The sequence below is a fragment of the Diplotaxodon limnothrissa genome, linkage group LG12 (genome assembly GCF_057381915.1).
Source record: "Diplotaxodon limnothrissa isolate DT_005_m linkage group LG12, D_limnothrissa_male_GT1.1, whole genome shotgun sequence".
Classification (NCBI taxonomy): domain Eukaryota; kingdom Metazoa; phylum Chordata; class Actinopteri; order Cichliformes; family Cichlidae; genus Diplotaxodon; species Diplotaxodon limnothrissa.
Genome location: NC_140607.1, coordinates 33,735,931 through 33,754,301, shown reverse-complemented (window position 1 = coordinate 33,754,301; position 18,371 = coordinate 33,735,931). Strand labels below are relative to the sequence as shown.

At 41.5% G+C, this 18,371-nt stretch overlaps 1 pseudogene; it reads right to left on the bottom strand.

Moving 5' to 3' along the window:
* Positions 1 to 13,144: 13,144 nt before the first annotated feature.
* On the bottom strand, positions 13,145 to 17,464 carry LOC146621710 (uncharacterized; annotated as a pseudogene).
* Between the last annotated feature and the right edge of the window lie 907 nt (positions 17,465 to 18,371).

Genomic DNA, 18,371 nt, shown 5'->3' with positions numbered 1-18,371 from the left:
AGGAAGCAGACGGACAAGTACGAGCTTGCGCAGAAATAGCGCCACTTGGCCATGTCTAAAAAGAGAGGACATTTTTTATGTATAAATAATAACAATAATAGTTCTGTTGCTTATCGTATATTTTGTAAAATCCTGCAGAGTTGAAGATTTAATAGCTTGTGTTACATTTCTGTTAAATTTGTATCGTTTGTCACAGAAAAGAGAGATTTAGGCTAGTGGACACATTATTCTTTTGTCTGATTTAAGCATTCTCATAGTGAAGTACTAATTGTAATTTTTTTAATTTAAACTAATCAAACTCATATCTAAATGTTAAACATATTGTCTCTCCAGCATTTCTTATATCAGTGAATATATGTTTATTTATGAATTAAACATTTATTTATATGTGTATTTATTATGCATATCAAGCACTGACTGAAATGTGAGACATTTTGCTACCCTTGAGCCACATAGATTCAACATGGTAGAAGAAGAGCTGATCTTCATTATTACTGATGATTAAAATAATAAATAACTATCAGAATTCTGCAGAATCAGTCTGGATCAGATTCAGATCGCTGTGAATTCAAACAGTCTGAAAATGAAAACCTTTTAGAGGAGAGTCACTGCCATCTGTTTCTGCTCTAACGGCTGAAGTAAATCTGCTCATACCTGAGCACTGAACTCTGGCTCAGCAATTTTCTACATTCATCAGAAAACTGCATTCTGCTCAAAATAAACATGAGCTTATGATTTGAGAGTTATTAACCTCAAGTTGCTCATACAAATGTGTGTGAAAACATTTACACAGGAAAAGCATAGAAAAAAATGCTTGTATAAACAGGTTTGAATGGCTGCATGAGGTAAGTGGTATAAAGTGCTTTGAGTGCTCAGGTAGAGTAGAAAAGTACTATATAAGAATTTACCATTTACATAGTGTACACATTACAGCTGTTTTTCTTTTCTTTTCTTTTCTTTTCTTTTCTTTTTGTTCTTGGTGCCTAAGCAACAGTAGAGAAATTGACACAATGGATCAAGGTCTGAAAATAAGCTGAAAAATTAATAAATAAATAAAATGAACCAATGACCTTGAAGAAAAAAACATGAAAAAGAACTCAAGACTCCAAAGGAACAGCATGAAAAGAGCCGACTAGAAAAACAACAAGGGCTGAGCAACTTGAAGAGAAAATATGAAGAAGTGAAGGATTCGTCACAGAGACATAGAAACCTTCTGTTGATGATCCTTTCTGCCACTTTAAACTCTAAATGTGACAAACTCATCAGACTGAAAAATGTCTGATGAGTTTAAACCCAGTTTTACTCACTGAGCTCATAGAAACCACACTTTACCAACATTTTCCAAAAGTAATCTTACATGATAAAAGGCCTCTGGGCATTTATTTGGGCAGTTACTTTAAAACATTATCAAAATTCAAAGTCAGTGGTCGCCAAGCATTATTAAGTTGATGCTAACAATCTTTTATTTGATTTCAATTTCATATTGAACACTACTGTTTTTTTATTCTTTGCTTTTTGTTTTTTCTCATTGACTAGCAGCCAATTCATTTGTGCTTGTTAGGGACCAAGCGGCCAAGGCATAGAGGACACAGGCAAAAAAAATATTTTCAAAAAGGGTTTTCTTTATTTTAACCCTCAAAAAGTTCAAAAATGACAAAATTCAAAAACATAATTAGCAGGCCCATAAAAGAGGTCAACTAAATATAACTATACGAAAGGTAATTTCCAGAAACTTAAACAAACAAAGTGGGATAAAACTTAACTCACAAACTGACCTAATTACAAAGACATGAGGGTAGCTTTTAAATGTGTGTGTTAGTCCCCATAGGGAAATAGTTCCTCTCCATTTAACCCATTCACCTAGTCAAGCAGTGGGCACCCACCAATGCAGTGCCCGGGGAGCAGTGTGTAGGGACGGTACCTTGCTCAGGGGTACCTCAGGGTAGCCGTTTAGTGGAGTTGAACCCCCGACCTTCCGATCATGGGGCCACCACTCTACCTACTGAGCTATCCCTGCCCCAACCATAGTGGTTTGGCCAAACCATTTACACACAATAGGGGGAAACAAAAACACACACTAATATTAACTAAGCACAGAATAACCTAAGTAAACCTAAAACAACCCTGCTCCTGGTAAGCGCATGGTTGGTCCTGCTGAGCAGGCATTTTGTTCCCATAGTCCTCAGCCAAGCCTTTTGCCCAGGAAACAGCCACCGCCCAAACCCAGGTAACTCAAAGAAAGAGAAACATAATTAATATAACAAAACATTTTTAGAAAAACCATACAATGCTACTATGTGCGCCTCATAATATCAGTGTTAGGTTTAACCAAATGATTAATGAATTATATTAATGAAGAAAACTGCAAAACAAACTAATAAAGTGAACAAATGGACTGATTTACCCATGTGTGGCTGATGCCATCACAGTGCTGCCAGACGCTCATCAAGTGCAGTCAGCTTCCCCAGCCAGTAGGCGTGAATCATGTTGGGGTCTACAGCTTGCTGTACTTCTTAGGACACTACTTCATCGCACTTTTCTGCAACTCTGATAGTTGGCAAACTTCCCTCCGTGCTACCTTGATCTTGGCCTCTAGTCTCCTTCTCCATGAAGGGTACTGCTCTTTGAGCTCCTGCCCCTTTCCTGATGGGTGCCCCAAGTGGCCTTTTCTTGAGGCTTTTTTTGTTTTTGTTTTTAATGTGTGTTTGCGTGTAGAGTCCTGCCTGTGCCCCTCAACAATAATGTTTAACTATTAATCACAGTGTTGCTAAATAAAAGGATTGCATCAGTCACATGATGACCATTAACCAATGATCTGATCACCCTTTGGCTGCAGAGCGCGCTGGTTATGAGCCAGGAACGAGCTCGCAAATGCATTTTTTGCTACCTAGAGGGTGCTGAGCTGTAGTGGAAACTCACAAATTAATTGGGAGACGCAGACTGATGCAACAGAAATCAGTCAGTAGGGTGTACAGTGTACACTGTAGTCTATAGCACACAGGAGTATTAGCTTATTACGTACATGTTGGTAGACTGTCTCGTGGTGTGTTCGCAACTTTTGAAGCCAATATGATAACCTTATTACACCAATGATGTAGAGGTCCAGCCTTTCAGATCTAATGGTATCAAAGCTTGAACTTGAGATGATTATTCATGCTTTTATTTCCTCTCGTTTAGACTACTGTAACGGCCTTTTTACTTGTTTTAACAAATCAGCCTTAAATCGTCTTCAGACTGTGCAGAATGCTGCAGCACGTCTCTTAACAGGCACCAAGAGAAGATCTCATATCACTCCAGTTTTGGCCTCCCTTCACTGGTTGCCTGTAAATTTTAGGTTTCATTTTAAAATTTTAGTTCTAACCTTTAGGGCCCTACATGGTCAAGCTCCTCAATATTTATCTGACCTGCTGAAACCACATTCATCTTCTTGGGCTTTAAGGTCATTAGATCAGAGACTGCTGGTGGTACCGCGCACTCATTTTAAAACTCGTGGTGATCGGGCCTTTCAGACAGTGGCACCACGGTTGTGGAATTCTCTTCCACTGTCTCTTCGCTGCACGGACTCCATTGATTCTTTTAATAAAAAACAGCTGAAGACATTTTTATTTAGGAAAACATTTGATTAATTTCCTCTTATGCTGTTTTTATTGTTTCATTGTTTTATTTGCTGTTTTATTTACTGTTATATTGTTTTATATTTCCAATTCCTGTGTTGTAAAGCACTTTGTGATTTTTTTTTTTATCTGTGAAAAGCGCTATATAAATAAATTTTACTGACTTACTTACTAAATTAAAATCAAATCACTCAAAAATATGCTCTGGAAAAGAGTAGAATTCTTGGAACAGAGTTTAATATACAGAATCACATGAATAGAATGAAAATACATACAGTATAGTATAGCATGACAATTACATAGCAGAAAGCAAAGCGACGCGAACCCCGGGGTGAAGAGCCTTTAAGCACAAACAGCTCAGACTAATACACAATGACAGAAAGGGAGAAAAGCAGCAGCAGCAGCCCGGGGCATCTCGACCCTCCTCTTTATGTAGGGTCAGTGACCCCTCCTGCTGATGTTGGGTATTTTCCATTCCTTGCTTTTTCCCTTTTCCATATCAAAAATTTAACTAAAAAGTATTTTCTCAACTCTACAAATGTCAACATTAACCCCAATTATCGATATAATATGTTTGTCAAATTTTCCCCAATCAATTTTCAATTTTGCACTTTGTTCTTCTTAAATCTCCGACACCTGTGTTACATAACCTTTTGGCATTGCTCCATAACTCTGAGAGCACTATTAACAATTAATCTTCCTGACGGCTTTGTCGGGTTTGCTGCCAGGGGTGGGCTACGATACCTGTTAAGGAAGGGTTTTTCACAATTTTGGCAACCGGAGACGGGTAAAAGTGTCCAGGTGCACTCTCAGGCGGGCAAATTTGTTTACTTTTATGGGTTAGAGATGGGTGCTTCACCACCTTCTGGCAGCGGAGAAGCTCCCAGGTGCAGCTCAGCGGGGCCAAGTTTATTTAACCCTTTGTTTGGACTGGTTACCATTGGTCATATTACAGTCAAAGGTTACTTATTGATCCTAATCACTACATTTCAGACAGTATTGATCACATATGCTCATTCAACAAGTGGCACAGACTTCATTAATATACTTGTGCATAATATTTGATCTACAAATGTGGGTCTTGTGTTTATTTTAACATGCAGGTTAAATGCTTATCACCGTGATTCCATTATATAAACACTCCAGTTCAGATATATATAGAGAGTATATGTGTATATGTGAGTATATGTCCAGTGTACACAGATATGTCATAAAAATCCACAACAGTGGCAACAGACGAATTGAAACAAATGAGCGTGCTGTGTGTGCGCAACAGGGCCACAAAAATTACCTGTCCTTTTATTAACTGCACAAGTAGGGCTGGTCATTAGCTGCTAGCTAACTGGGTAAGGCTGTCATAAGTCTGTAGCTCTGTCCACCGTTTTAGGGAACAAATTTAGTTTTAAAGTAAGTTACAGGGCTTTTCCTGCCTTTCTGGAGGCCTTAAATTTAATTAAAAACTAATACGCATGTCCACATAATTATGGATTATTATAATTTGGATATTCAAAAAACACACTGTTTTAAAGAAAATACATTAAGAAACAGATTATATTAGATTTCTATTTAAAATATGACTGTTATGGCCCGTCAAGGCGAGGCCAGACCACGACATAAAGGGTGATCCATCCCCGTCCAACCCCAAGCAGCACGTCACACACTTAATACTTTGACAGTGATTTATTTACAATGAGTGCAGTTAAACAAAGGAAGGGAGCATATCATAACTTCAGGGTGAACCCAAGGCCAAAACAACAAACAAAAGGTAGCCTAGCTCAGAAATAAATACAACTTACCTACTCAAAAGAACTAAATCAAACGACAATCACTTTCCTCCCTGCCTAACAAAAACAGGAGAAAACTGATCAAACGAAAAGGCGGTCCACCCCTACATGCTCTTACATTAACCAACATAGTGACACAGTGAACAGTCTGCCGGTTGGGTTGGGCCAAGGATTAATGACCTGGCAGTCCCTGGCGGTGTCTTCTTATCCGCTGCCTCCCGGTCCTTAGCCAATCGGTGCGATCCATCCACCCTGGATACACCAATCACGGAGGAGCACCTGCACACTCAAATTTACATATGATAATTACGACAACAGTCGTAACAATGACAAAAGGCTGATTTTTACAGCAGCAAAATGATTGTATCTCTATAGTTTAAACATTTAATAAGCTTTCTGCCTGCACACAGTGGATAGTCAAACAAACTGAATCATCACTAATACATTATTTTATATTTATTACATAATTTTTTTTATTCTCATTGCTTTATTATTATAGCATTAGGAATAAATCATAAGGGAAAGATTCAGGATCAGCACCATGATGCAAACTTGTGGCCATAGTATTCTGGAGAAGGTATAAAATGTCATTGTATGTGTGTGTGTATAGATTTTTTGTGTTACAGTCTTACCCTACCATGACCACCCCTTTCTTTTGCCCTACTTATATTTCAGTTTCAGTTTATTTCCCGCAGTTTTTTTAATCTGTTGCCTTATGGTTCCAAGCGCTGTCACCGATCTTTGGATTTTATTATTACCTCTGATGTCCATCTTTTTTACTATGCATTTGGCAAATACACCTGTAAAATGGAGGCATGCTACAGTTTCTAATGAGTTCAAAGGTACAAGGACCATCTAGCAAAAATAGTCAACTGCAGCCACAAGATGGCAGTAATGTAAAGCATGGGTCCAAACAGCTGAGGAGCTTCATGACAGAGCAATGCCTGAGATAAAAGTAAAGAGATTGATTTACTTTAATACTTCTTAATTAATCAAGGTCTGTTTTTAGATTTGACTCGGCAAGCACTGCCTGCCTTGCTTGTCCTGATGGAAAACCACTGGGTGATGAAGACATGTTACTTATTGGATGACCTCTGATGAATGTGGTCCAGACATTAATGTTCTCCTATGATGACTCTACTTTTTACATTTAATGCCATCATCAATTGAGTATATTTTTTTTGCATTTTTTGTAGCTCATTTTAATTGACAGCATCAATTAAAGAAGTCCTTTTCTTTCCAAGCTTCTTAAACATCATAAATTGAATATTTCTTTTTAATATTTTAGCTAATGATAAGAAGACTGTGTGACATCTATAATTGTTATTAACATTAAGGGCAAGTTAAGTGAGGCAGTATATGAGAAGAAGTTAAAAAAAAAAAAGACACACATTCACAATTGCTTGTGAGTGTTTGTACTCCCTGTCGCATCTAAAATGTTTGATATTCTGTAATCTGTGATTTTAAAAAATAATTAACAAAGTGAGCAAACTGGATTTGCACTGGCATCTTTGTAATGTTATGTTTCATTAGACATAAAACCATCAGAAATATAAAACTGCTAAAGAGCAGAAACTGGCAGGACTGTACAAAAAAATATCACTTTGTGATTGGTGTCAGAACACACAGCTGTTAATCAGATGCAGTGTGGTAACTTATTTTATTTGTTCAGGTGTTACAGAGCGCAGTAATAAACTACACATTAAAAGCCTTCAAGGCCTTGTCATTTCAGAATGTGCATGCATGTGAATCTGAGGATTAAAATGAACTACAAAAAAATGCATAAATTAATAAAATTACACACATTTCACACTAAAACAGCCCAACTACACGTTTCTGTTAAAGCGACTGTTGTATTCCAACTGTGGTGTTGCAGGAAAACACAATGCAACAGTGCCATCTAGTGACTCCTCAGGTTAACAGCACAGTAAAGGGGTCACGTTCAAAGAGTCACTGGCCACTTCTTTACGTACACCTGTTCAACTGCTCATTAATGCAAGTCTCTGATCAGCCAATCACATGGCAGCAACTGAAATCATTTATGCAACTGAACATAGACTCAGCTGTTATTGTCATACATTGTTAGACATGAGTTTAACCAGTGAATGAATGCCACACAGTGCACAGGGACAGTCTACTCAGATAAACCTCCTGAAAGCTTTCATTACTGCTATATATTAATTACTGTTCACAGTTACTGCGTGCTATTTTAGGAGTAACCTGTCTACCTGAGCAGTCATACTTAATTTAAGACGCCCACATGGACCCTGGCAGGTGTCCTGCTGATGACACTGAATACAAACCAAGACCCTTTAGTTTGTTCTGCACACTCCTCTAAAAAGTGAGGCGTTCGCTGTTTGTAATTACAAGTTGGTGTTTGTTGTTTTGTTGGGTGGTAGCAGCATGTGACCTTTTTATTATAGTTCATTAATCCATTTGAAGAGTAAATGAGTAATTTCAGTCTGACGTGTCTGACGTGGTCCAATAGTTCATTTCAGACACCATCGCTGCTGCCCTTCACTATTCCCTCTCCCATCTGGAAAACAAAGACTCATACATCAGGGTACTTTTTGTTGATTACAGCTCCGCCTTCAATACTGTCATCCCACACACAACTCACTCACAAGCTGGCAACACTCGGCCTGCACCCCACCCTATGTGACTGCCTACCAGTGTTGGGACTATAACGCGTTATTAAGTAACGCATTACAGTAACTACGTTATTATTGTGGTAACGAGCACGGTAACTAGTTATTATGCCAAAATCAGGAACGCGTTAGTCTTTACTGGGATTTAGATAGGGTCGTTACTCGTTACTTCGTGTGGTGGCTATCGCGGAGCTTCCAGATTCAGTAACATTAGCAAGTGGTGGAAGCCAGCAGGTGGATGAGGGAAAGGAGACGCAGGAGGAAGAGAGACCCGAAGCGGCCGCCGGTCCGAGTGTGAACTGAACTTCAGGTAAGAAGTTATGACCTGCAGTCTATCTGGGTCAGATATAAACCAAGTTTAGGTGGAGTTTATTTTCGTTATGCTGACTTTTTCGTACTGCGTGCTAGCTAGCATGACGGGGTTTCTACACAGCTGGGTGGGTGCTATGTTACTGATGTTGAACTTTATTTTGTTCATAAGGTTAATTATTAGAGTTGCCAACCGTCCCGTAAAAAACAGAATCGGCTCATATTCAGAGAAAATATCACGTGTTTCGTATTGATGTGAAAGGGAGCACAGTTTGTCCCAGACTTCAGCTACAATGAAAAAGACACAAAGCTGGAGTTACTCTGTGTTTGCTGCACAGCTGCCTCTTCTCTCATCCCCTCCCTTCCTCTCATGTTTCTACTTCAATCATGAAAACTGATCAATGATCAGCTGATCGGCTCTCTTGTTTGTTTATCGCCCACTTCGCGCCAGAAAGAAGAAACCAGCCGATGTCACGTTAAACAACAGCAGCACGTTTAAGCTTGATCAGCTGTTGTTAGAATTTATTTAATATTAATTTCTAGTATCAGCTGATGTTTGCTGGAGCCACAGCTGTGAAAGCTGCTGGTCATGATTTCGGTTTGGTTATCTGGTGAGAGGGAAACATGAAGATGAAACCAGGAGATGTCCTTACTGAATCATCAGAGCTGAACAGGTGATGGAGAAACAGGTTTACCTTTTAGGTGACATGAGTGAGTTAAAGGGAAGTTATGAACTGTTTCTGAGAGACCACTTACACCAGGATCCTGTTCTAAGTAGCTGACAGCTGGTAACTGTGCAGGGGCGGATCTAGCAAAGTTTTGCCAGGGGGGCCAGGTAGGGCATTAACAGGGAGAGGTGGGCACAAGGAAATACTTTTCTTTCTTAATCTCATTTAAAATGTCTAGCTTTTAAAAAATAATTATCTGAATCTTACAACAAACGATTGATAGATTGATACATATATACCATCAAAACAGTGAACATCATTGTCACAACAGTGTTTGTTTTCATTCAAAGGCTTTATGATTTTTCCTATAATGGCGGGCCGGTCTCTAGTCACAATGCTTGGGCCGATTTTTTGTCCCAGTCCAGCCCTGTATGCAGCTCATCTGAAGTCTGGTGTTACCTACATCTTCCTATTCGGAAGGCAGAATTTCCGAGTTCTGAGTACAATCGAAAGCACCACGACTGCAGTTTTTGTGTTGGATGTAAAAAGCGCACATGACGCTGTGACGTAGGCTAGAATCATGGCAGCGGTCAATGACGGTCCAGGCGTGGGATTTCTCTCGTGGAAATAGGCACATTTTTTTTTTCTATTGGTAGGTGGCACTTGTGGCAAGTAAGCAAGCTAGAAGACTGGCAAAGTTATGGAAGAAACATATTAACAAGAGAATTCTGAGTAAAACCAAAGTTACTTTCCCTAGTAACTAGTTACTTTGAAAGTAACGAGTAACTTGAAGTAACTGAGTTACTTTTGATAGAACTAGTAATGTAACTAAGTTACTAATTTAAAGTAACTTACCCAACACTGCTGGCTACAGGACTTTTTGACTGGCAGGCCCCAGTCCGTCAAGATCAGCAACAGGTCTTCAGCCAGTATTATTAAAAACACTGGCGTTCCACAAGGTTGCGTCCTCAGTCCCATCCTCTACACCAGGGGTCCCCAAACCCAGTCCACGAGGGCCGGTGTCCCTGCAGGTTTTAGATGTGTCCTTGCTCCATCACAGCTGATTTAAATGGATAAATGACCTTCTCAACATGTCTTGAAGTTCTCCAGAGGCCTGGTAATGAACTAATCATGTGATTCAGGTGTGTTGACCCAGGGTGAGAGTTAAAACCTGCAGGGACACCGGCCCTCGTGGACTAGGATTGGGGACCCAAAGATAACATAATTTTGTCATGGTGTGAGGACAACAACCTCACCCTCAGCACTGACAAGACAAAGGAGATGATATTGGACACGAGGAAGAAGAGGAGGCCTCACCAGCCACTGTTTATCCAGGGGCTTGAAGTGGAGAGTGCGAGCAGCTTTAGGTACCTGGGTGTCTACATCTCTGAGGACCTCACCTGGACACTGAACACCACACAGCTGGTCAAGAAGGCTCAGCAGTGGCTGTATTTCCTGAGGAGGCTGAGGAAATTTGGTATGTCGGCCAAGATCCTCAGCAGCTTCTACAGCTGCATTGTGAAGAGCACACTGACCAGCTGCATCACTGCATGGTACGGCAGCACTACTGCTATGGACCGCAAATGCCTGCAGAGAGTGATAACAACTGCGGAGAAGATCACCAGGACCCCGCTGCCCTCTCTGCAGAGCATCTACCATTGCAGAGCCCAGAGGAGAGCTGCCTCCATCCTTAGAGACCCCACACACCCCCAACATGGACTGTTCACACTTCTGCCCTCAAGACGGTTTAGAAATGTGAAATCCAGAACATCCAGACTCAGCAACTCCTTCTTCTTCGCGGATGCAGCCTGTGACACTCTCCACTCTGTGGTCAGCAGACTGCAAACGCAATCTCCGAGAGCTCTTCTTTTAATATCAGGGGACTTTAATCATGCCTCACTGGACTCCACACTGCCCACCTTCACCCAGTATGTGACATGCCCAACCAGAGACAATAGAACACTGGACTTACTGTATGCCAATGCTGAAGAGGCATACAGTTCATCACCTAAGAGCATCCAATACACACTCAACACAAGGCTCCAGCCTGTCTCTCTTAACCACCCAGGTTAGGAGGGACTGAGGAGGATTAAAGCCAAGAAGGCAGCGGGCCCAGATGGCATCAGCTCGAGGGTCGTCAGGTCCTGCGCAGACCAACTGTGTGGGGTGATGGAACACCTCTTCAACCTGAGCCTGAGGCTGGGAAGAGTCCCACAGCTCTGGAAAACCTCCTGTGTCCTACCAGTGCCAAAGACTTCACGCCTCAAGGACCTCAACAGCTACAGGCCGGTGGCTCTAACATCCCACCTGATGAAGACCCTGGAGCAGCTGGTCCTGGCTCAGCTTCGGCACCTGGTGAGCTCATCATTGGACCCACTTCAGTTTGCCTACCAGCCTGGCATTGGAGCGAATGATGCCGTCATTCACCTCCTACATCGTTCACTCTCTCACAGGGAGACCGCTGGAAGCACTGTGAGAATCATGTTCTTTGATTTCTCCAGTGCCTTCAACACCATTCTTCCCACGGTCCTGAAGGACAAGCTGGAGAACTCTGGAGTGGACCATCACCTCACTACCTGGATTCTGGACTACCTCACCGACCGACTACAGTATGTGAGAACTCAGGGCTGTGTGTCGGACAGGGTCGTCTGCAGTACGGGGGCCCCACAGGGAACGGTTCTGGCTCCGTTCCTCTTCACCATCTATACTGCAGACTTCTCCCACAACTCCACCCAGTGCTTCCTGCAGAAGTTCTCTGATGACTCTGCAATAGTCGGCCTCATCACTGATGGGAACGACAAGGAGTACAGAGGACTGACTCAAGACTTTGTGGACTGGTGCCAGCTGAACTACCTCCAGATCAACACCAGTAAAACCAAGGAGCTGGTGGTAGACTTCCGCAGGCACAAACATCCTCCACTGCAACCACTGAACATCCAAGGTATGGACATTGAGACTGTGGACAGCTACAGGTACCTTGGTGTTCATCTGAACAACAAACTGGACTGGACTCATAATTCAGAAGCCCTCTACAGGAAAGGGCAGAGCAGGCTGTACCTGCTGCGGAGACTCAAGTCGTTTGGAGTGGAGGGCCCACTCCTAAAAACCTTCTATGACTCTGTGGTGGCCTCAGCCATCTTTTACGGTGTGGTCTGGTGGGGTGGCAGCATCTCTGCCAGGGACAGGAAGAGACTGAACAGGCTGATCAAAAGGGCCAGCTCTGTTCTAGGATGCCCTCTGGACCCAGTGGAGGTGGTGAGTGACAGGAGAATGGTGGCTAAGCTGTCATCCCTGTTGGACAACATCTCCCACCCCATGCAGGAGACTGTGACAGCACTGAGCAGCTCCTTCAGTGGCAGGCTGCGGCACCCACGGTGTGGGACGGAGAGATTTCGTAGGTCTTTCCTCCCCACTGCTGTCAGACTCCACAACAAAGACTTTAACTGATCAAACACACACACCCATACATGTGCAATAACACTAAGTGCAATATTCCTTTCTGGCATTGTTGTATTTTTACTCAGAATACAAATGCTGTATACAACTATTTTTATCCTATTGTATATTTTATTCTATTTCATTCTACTGTATATAGTATTTTATTTTATTCTATTCTGAACAGTTGTGTACAGTATTTATTCTTATTATATTCTAATTTTTGCTTCAGAATTTTTGCACTGTCCACTTCCTGCTGTGACAAAACAAATTTCCAACGTGTGGGACTAATAAAGGTCATCTTATCTTATCTTCCCCACTGCCTGCTTGAACAGCTGACCTATTTTTGAACAGTAATAGTAATTTTTTTGCGCATCAGGTCATCCTGCATATTAAGGCAGCATATTAAGCTATAGCTCTTTTGCACACATCTGTTTCAGACTTCAATATTTTGTCTCCTTTTCTGTCTTCATTTATTTATTTGTACTATTTGTATTTTATCTGTTCTATTTCTATTGTATATATTAATCGGCATCTGTGGGTGGACAGCAAAGAAAGAATTTCATTGCACAGAGAAATGCCCATTTTTTTCCTGTGACACATGACAATAAACACTTTGAATCTTTGAATATTATTTAAAGTAGCTTGAACAAACTCCATCAGGGTAGTTTACATCTTAGCAAACGCTACAGGCTCTTCTCTGCCTTTGCACTCTCTGTAGTGTGTGCGGTAAACACAATAATATAATAAAATTATTAATAATGACAATAAGGCCACAACCCATGAATATGTCCACTTCTTCCTCTTCCACTGATATTCTTCCTGGAGCTTTCTGTGGCTTGCTTTCACCTCCTCCAGGTTCTGTTTTTGCTCCTGATGAAATTGCTCCCAGATCTCCTTTCTTTCTATATCCCAAGCATCTCGCTCTTTCTTCATCTGTCCTGTACTGCTCCAGCTTCCTCTCAGCTGCCTCTCAGTTCTCTTTCTGACTGAACTGACACTTGTTGGGTTTTTTTGTGTCTCCTTGTCTCCTCCTCTCGTTCTCTCTTTGCGCTCCTTGTTGATGGATTCATCTTTTTCCTTCAGCTCCTTTACTTTCAGTTTTCTCTCCTCTTTATTCTGTCCAGGCTGCTCACTGATTTTCAGCTTTTAACTCTTCCTCGTGTTTTTTCTTGAGGTCTTCATCTCTCCTCTTCATCCTTCTCTTTCACAACTCTCTCCACGTCTGTCTGTGGTACGTCCTTTGTGTCGTCACTCATCTCACTGATTTTACGTTCTCTCGCTCTGCTCTGATTTCCATCAGCACCTCCCACCTCACTCTGTTCAGCTGGAAGCTTCCTCACTATTACAATCAGACCCTTGATGTGTCCTTGGAGAAGCACCCAAATTCTTTAACTCTCATCTTTTTCACAGTATCTAACAGTTCTGGGATGTGCCGTTTGTCCTTCATGTTGAGAACAACAGATCTTCCTCCACAGCTCTCACAGAGCTCCTGGATGTCCTGGTTTTCCTTTAGACAGTTAAGAACAGCTGGATCTGTAGGATCTGAGTCCACAGTGAACAGAATCATGGTGAAGTCATTGACTCGAGAGCTGAATGTGTTCTGGATGGTCTCTAACTCTCCCTTGTCTTCATCAGTGAGGCAATCCACAGGTAGGACCAGGATGAAGGCATGGACACCTTCAGGATCACTGAGGGAGATAGACCTGAGTGATTCCTCCATCACTGCCTCCTGAGGTTTCTACAGGATGGGCCATTTATATGGATACACCGTAATAACATGGGAATGGTTGGTGATATTAAAGTCCTGTTTGTGGCACATTAGTATATGTCAGGGGGCAAACTCCTCAAGATGGGTGGTGACCATGGTGGCCATTTAGAAGTCGGCCATCTTGGATACAACTTTTGTTTTTTCAATAGGAAGAGGGCCATGTGACACATCAAACTTATTGGTAATGTCAAAAGAAAAACAATGGCGTGCTTGGTTTCAACATAACTTTATTCTTTCATGAGTTATTTACAAGTTTCTCTTTGTTCACAGCCATTGACATATCGAAGAGGTTAACACGTGAGGAGCGGATCGAAATTGTGTTGATATCTGGTGAACGCAGTAACCGGGTCATTGCAGCAGATTTCAATGCAAGACACCCTACGAGACCACCCATCTCCCATGCTACAGTTAGCAAACTGCTTGCTGAGTTTCGTGAAACTGGTTCAGTGTTGGATTTGCCAAAATGTGGACGCAAGAAAACTGTCACTAATGAAGAAACATCAGTGGCTGTCCTAGCTTCATTCAGCAAGAGCCCACAGCGTAGCACTCGCCGCATGTCACTGGAGAGTGGCATTAGTCAAACATCCCTTCGGCAAATATTACACAGCAAATCCAGCATGTCCAAATTAATACTGTCGGATTTGATTTCAACACTATTAAAGTGTCTATATGGGTCCACACCAGAGAGTGTTAATTTAACTCTTTTTGGAGAGTTGGTACGTTAACTCTGATTTAGTGTTAAACACCAAATCTGTCTGGAGTTGATAATTTAACACTTGGTGTTAAGAGTTTATATATTAACTCTCAAAGAGTATTTTAGTTTAACTACGTAAGAGTTATCTTCTAATTCATTCTAAAAAGCGGGAATTTTACTGTTCTGAACTTCTAGAAATTTCTTTTGGAAATAAACATTTACTAAAAAGACGCAATGGTTTTTGAAAAACATTTATTCTGAACTGTGCACCACAATTTCAAAACATTTTCTGAAAGATGTAACAGTATACATGTTCTCACTTTCATTAGAATTTTGTTTATCAAAAGGTCTGACATAGGTGAGCTGGTAAATGCAAATAACAGCATTCTCAACACTTATTTCTTCAATACAATATGCATGTCCTTCATTCATCACTTTGTGGAACTTCAATGCACTTCTGCTCTCCCCCATATTCCATCTTCACAAGCATATCCTGTGTGGAGATTGAATAAAAATTAGTTGACACTAATTAATGGCACAAATAATCCAGTAAACAATTGCAGCACAGTAAAAAAAAAAAAAAAAAAAGGAATCCTCTTTGAGCCATTACTTGTGTAAAGTATTTTCCGAAAAGACAAGGACACAGGCAACAGGTAATACTGAAGTAAATGTAAAACCTCAACCTTTTTCATTTTTACCTAAACCGTGTGCACAAAACTCTGGAGGGATCTATGATAACGTAGAATCCAGTCAGGACGTCTGCTACTGCTGTTTGCTCGTTTTTTTTTTTTTTGTTTTTTTTTTTTTTATGGGCGATCATTTTCAGGCTTCAAGTAGCACCATTATACCAACATTTCACATTCTAGACATTGTTTTGGGTGTATTTGACCAAAGATTTGACTGAAAATTCACATGCAAGCTTTTTCCAAGGCTGTGGTATTTGCCCGCAAACAATACCTTTCAGCTAGCTAAAACAGAATATTATGCTATCAGCGAGCAACATGGCTAATGCCTTTCACACAGCTTTGTCTCAACTCCAAAGAGCCACAGAAGTAAAAGCTAATAGAAATAATTGAAACAATCTTTGAAAAAATGACTTACCAAGCATGGCAAACAACTCAAATATGTAGAGCAAAATGTTCTGAAACGGCTTCACTTCAGCTTCGATTGGAGCCGTGCTGGGGGCGGAGTCTGTGAATTTACTCTGTTGGTGTCATAGCCCCTGTAGGAGTTCAGAGTTAAGAGGTCAAGAGTTAATGTTTTCACTGTAACACCTCCAGATTTGACACAGAAACACTCATTTTTAACACTCGATTTTAACTACTATCATTTTACACCTCAGAGTTACATTAAAAGAATGTGACTCTACTTAGAGTAAAATTAACTCTACTTTTGCAAGAAGACGATTAACACCAAAACATTTAACACTTTTGAATTTGCTGTGTAGCTACTCACAAATGGCACCCTTACAAACTCCAGCTACTGCAGCATCTCAACGAGGATGACCCAGATCGGCGCCCAGAATTTGCAGAATGGGCAAAACAAAACTTGGAACAGGACCCTCAGTTCACGCAGAAGATTTTGTTCAGTGATGGCAAACTTTTATGTGACTGGTGAAGTTAACAAACAAAACCACCGCTATTGGTCTGACACTAACCCATGTAGCACCCAACTCAAATAGCTCAGGATTAACCCTCGGTTAAGGTGGTGATAGTACTATGAGCGGGGCCCTGGGTACGTTACTTAATTTCACTGGTAAACAGGAGAAACAATAATTAATCAGTTTTAACCTTTGTACTTAGAAGTCTTAATATTGGTGGTGCCTCCACTTAGTGAAAATGATATGAGTTCTGTTTAGTCTTCACTAAGAATAATGAATTTATCTAACATGTTAAACCTCTTTTTTACCTTTTTAGTAACCGTTATCACTTATAAACTCTGTAAGTAATAATTATGACACAACACAAAACTTTAAATTCAAAATGTGAACTTTAGTCAAAATAAAGTATGATTTAAATTTAAAAAAAAAATACAATATTCCAAGTTCTGAAGTGTTCCTTTCAATTCAATTGGATGATTTTCTCTCTTCACAACTCACAGTCAATGTTGTAGAAACACATTTATCCAAAATACTCCCCTTTAAGTTCAGTTCAAATTTTGTAACCTTTGTGAGCTCATTTACTGAAACCGTTGCAGGCCTGATCGTTGCTCGGGCTCGTTGGGCCAGAAAACACACAAATGGCCGCTTCACTTGTTAAACAAGCAGAAAACAAAACGCACATGCTTAGATCTACTCACAAATCCTTTGGGCTAAGTGCGAGGGCAAGCTGAGGGGCAGGCTCGGTTTGTGACCATGCGGCCTCCACTCGGCAACGTGGTTGGAATTAGCGGCATACCCGGGCTGCTGAGTACACTGGGACAAACACACGGAAATCCTATCCACAGCAGAGGGGTCCAGAGAATTCCTCTCAGTCCACTGTGCATTAGAGATTACTATTTAGTTCCATAGAGTAATCTGTAGCTTACATACTCGGCATACATAGCTATTACTGGCTCTAAAATGCTAACTCGCAATTAACATCATACATTTTAAGTACTTATACATTCTGTTTAAGCTCAGCACCAACTCCACATTCAGTACTCACTCATCACAGGGTAAAACAGTCCATAACAGGAACGTAGACTCTGCATCCACGGCTATTGTTTTGACTATTCTCCCGTTAGCTCTGGTACACAACCTCCGATAATGTGCAGCTGCCGACTCTCACTAGCTTAGTTAGTGTTCCCTTTCAGTCGATTCACTCGGTACAACACATAAGTATGGGATATCACACCCTCGCGTGTCCTGGCTGAAGAAACCTTTAATCACGCCTTTAAGGCAGATGACGTGTGATGACACGCGCACGGCCCCGCCTGCACATATAGCCGCTGTCATCACAGTCATCCCTCAGTTCTTACGCTCTTCACCTCGCTGAGAACACCTCTGCTGAGTGTGGCTAGCTAGCTACTGCTAGTTAGCTCCGTTGTCTGCCGACTTGAACTTAGCTTAACTGCCCCTGTTGGTGTTAGCCTCCACCGCGCAGTTGGTGTGTAGGCTGCCCGCGGAGCACTAATTTCAAGTTTTTCCTGTGCAGCATTTCGCTTTGCGTTTTGGAATGTACTCCAAACCGAAGCGAGCAAAGCAGAAATCTTCTGTTCGCCCCTGTCCTCAGGGATGCGGTTTCTCTTTGCACGACTGCGACCAGCACGATGCCTGCCCTGTCTGCCTGGGGATCGTCCACGCTAGGAGAGCCTTGACGGAGCCCGAAGCCTGTGCGTTTTGCCGCCAGCTCCAGCGCTCGACCCTAGAAAGACGGGTGACGTTTGTGGAAAAAGTGCTGGGACGCTCGGCTGTCGCACTGCATGACCCTCCCCTTTCCGAGTCTGGAGCCCCGGCTTCGTCCGAGTC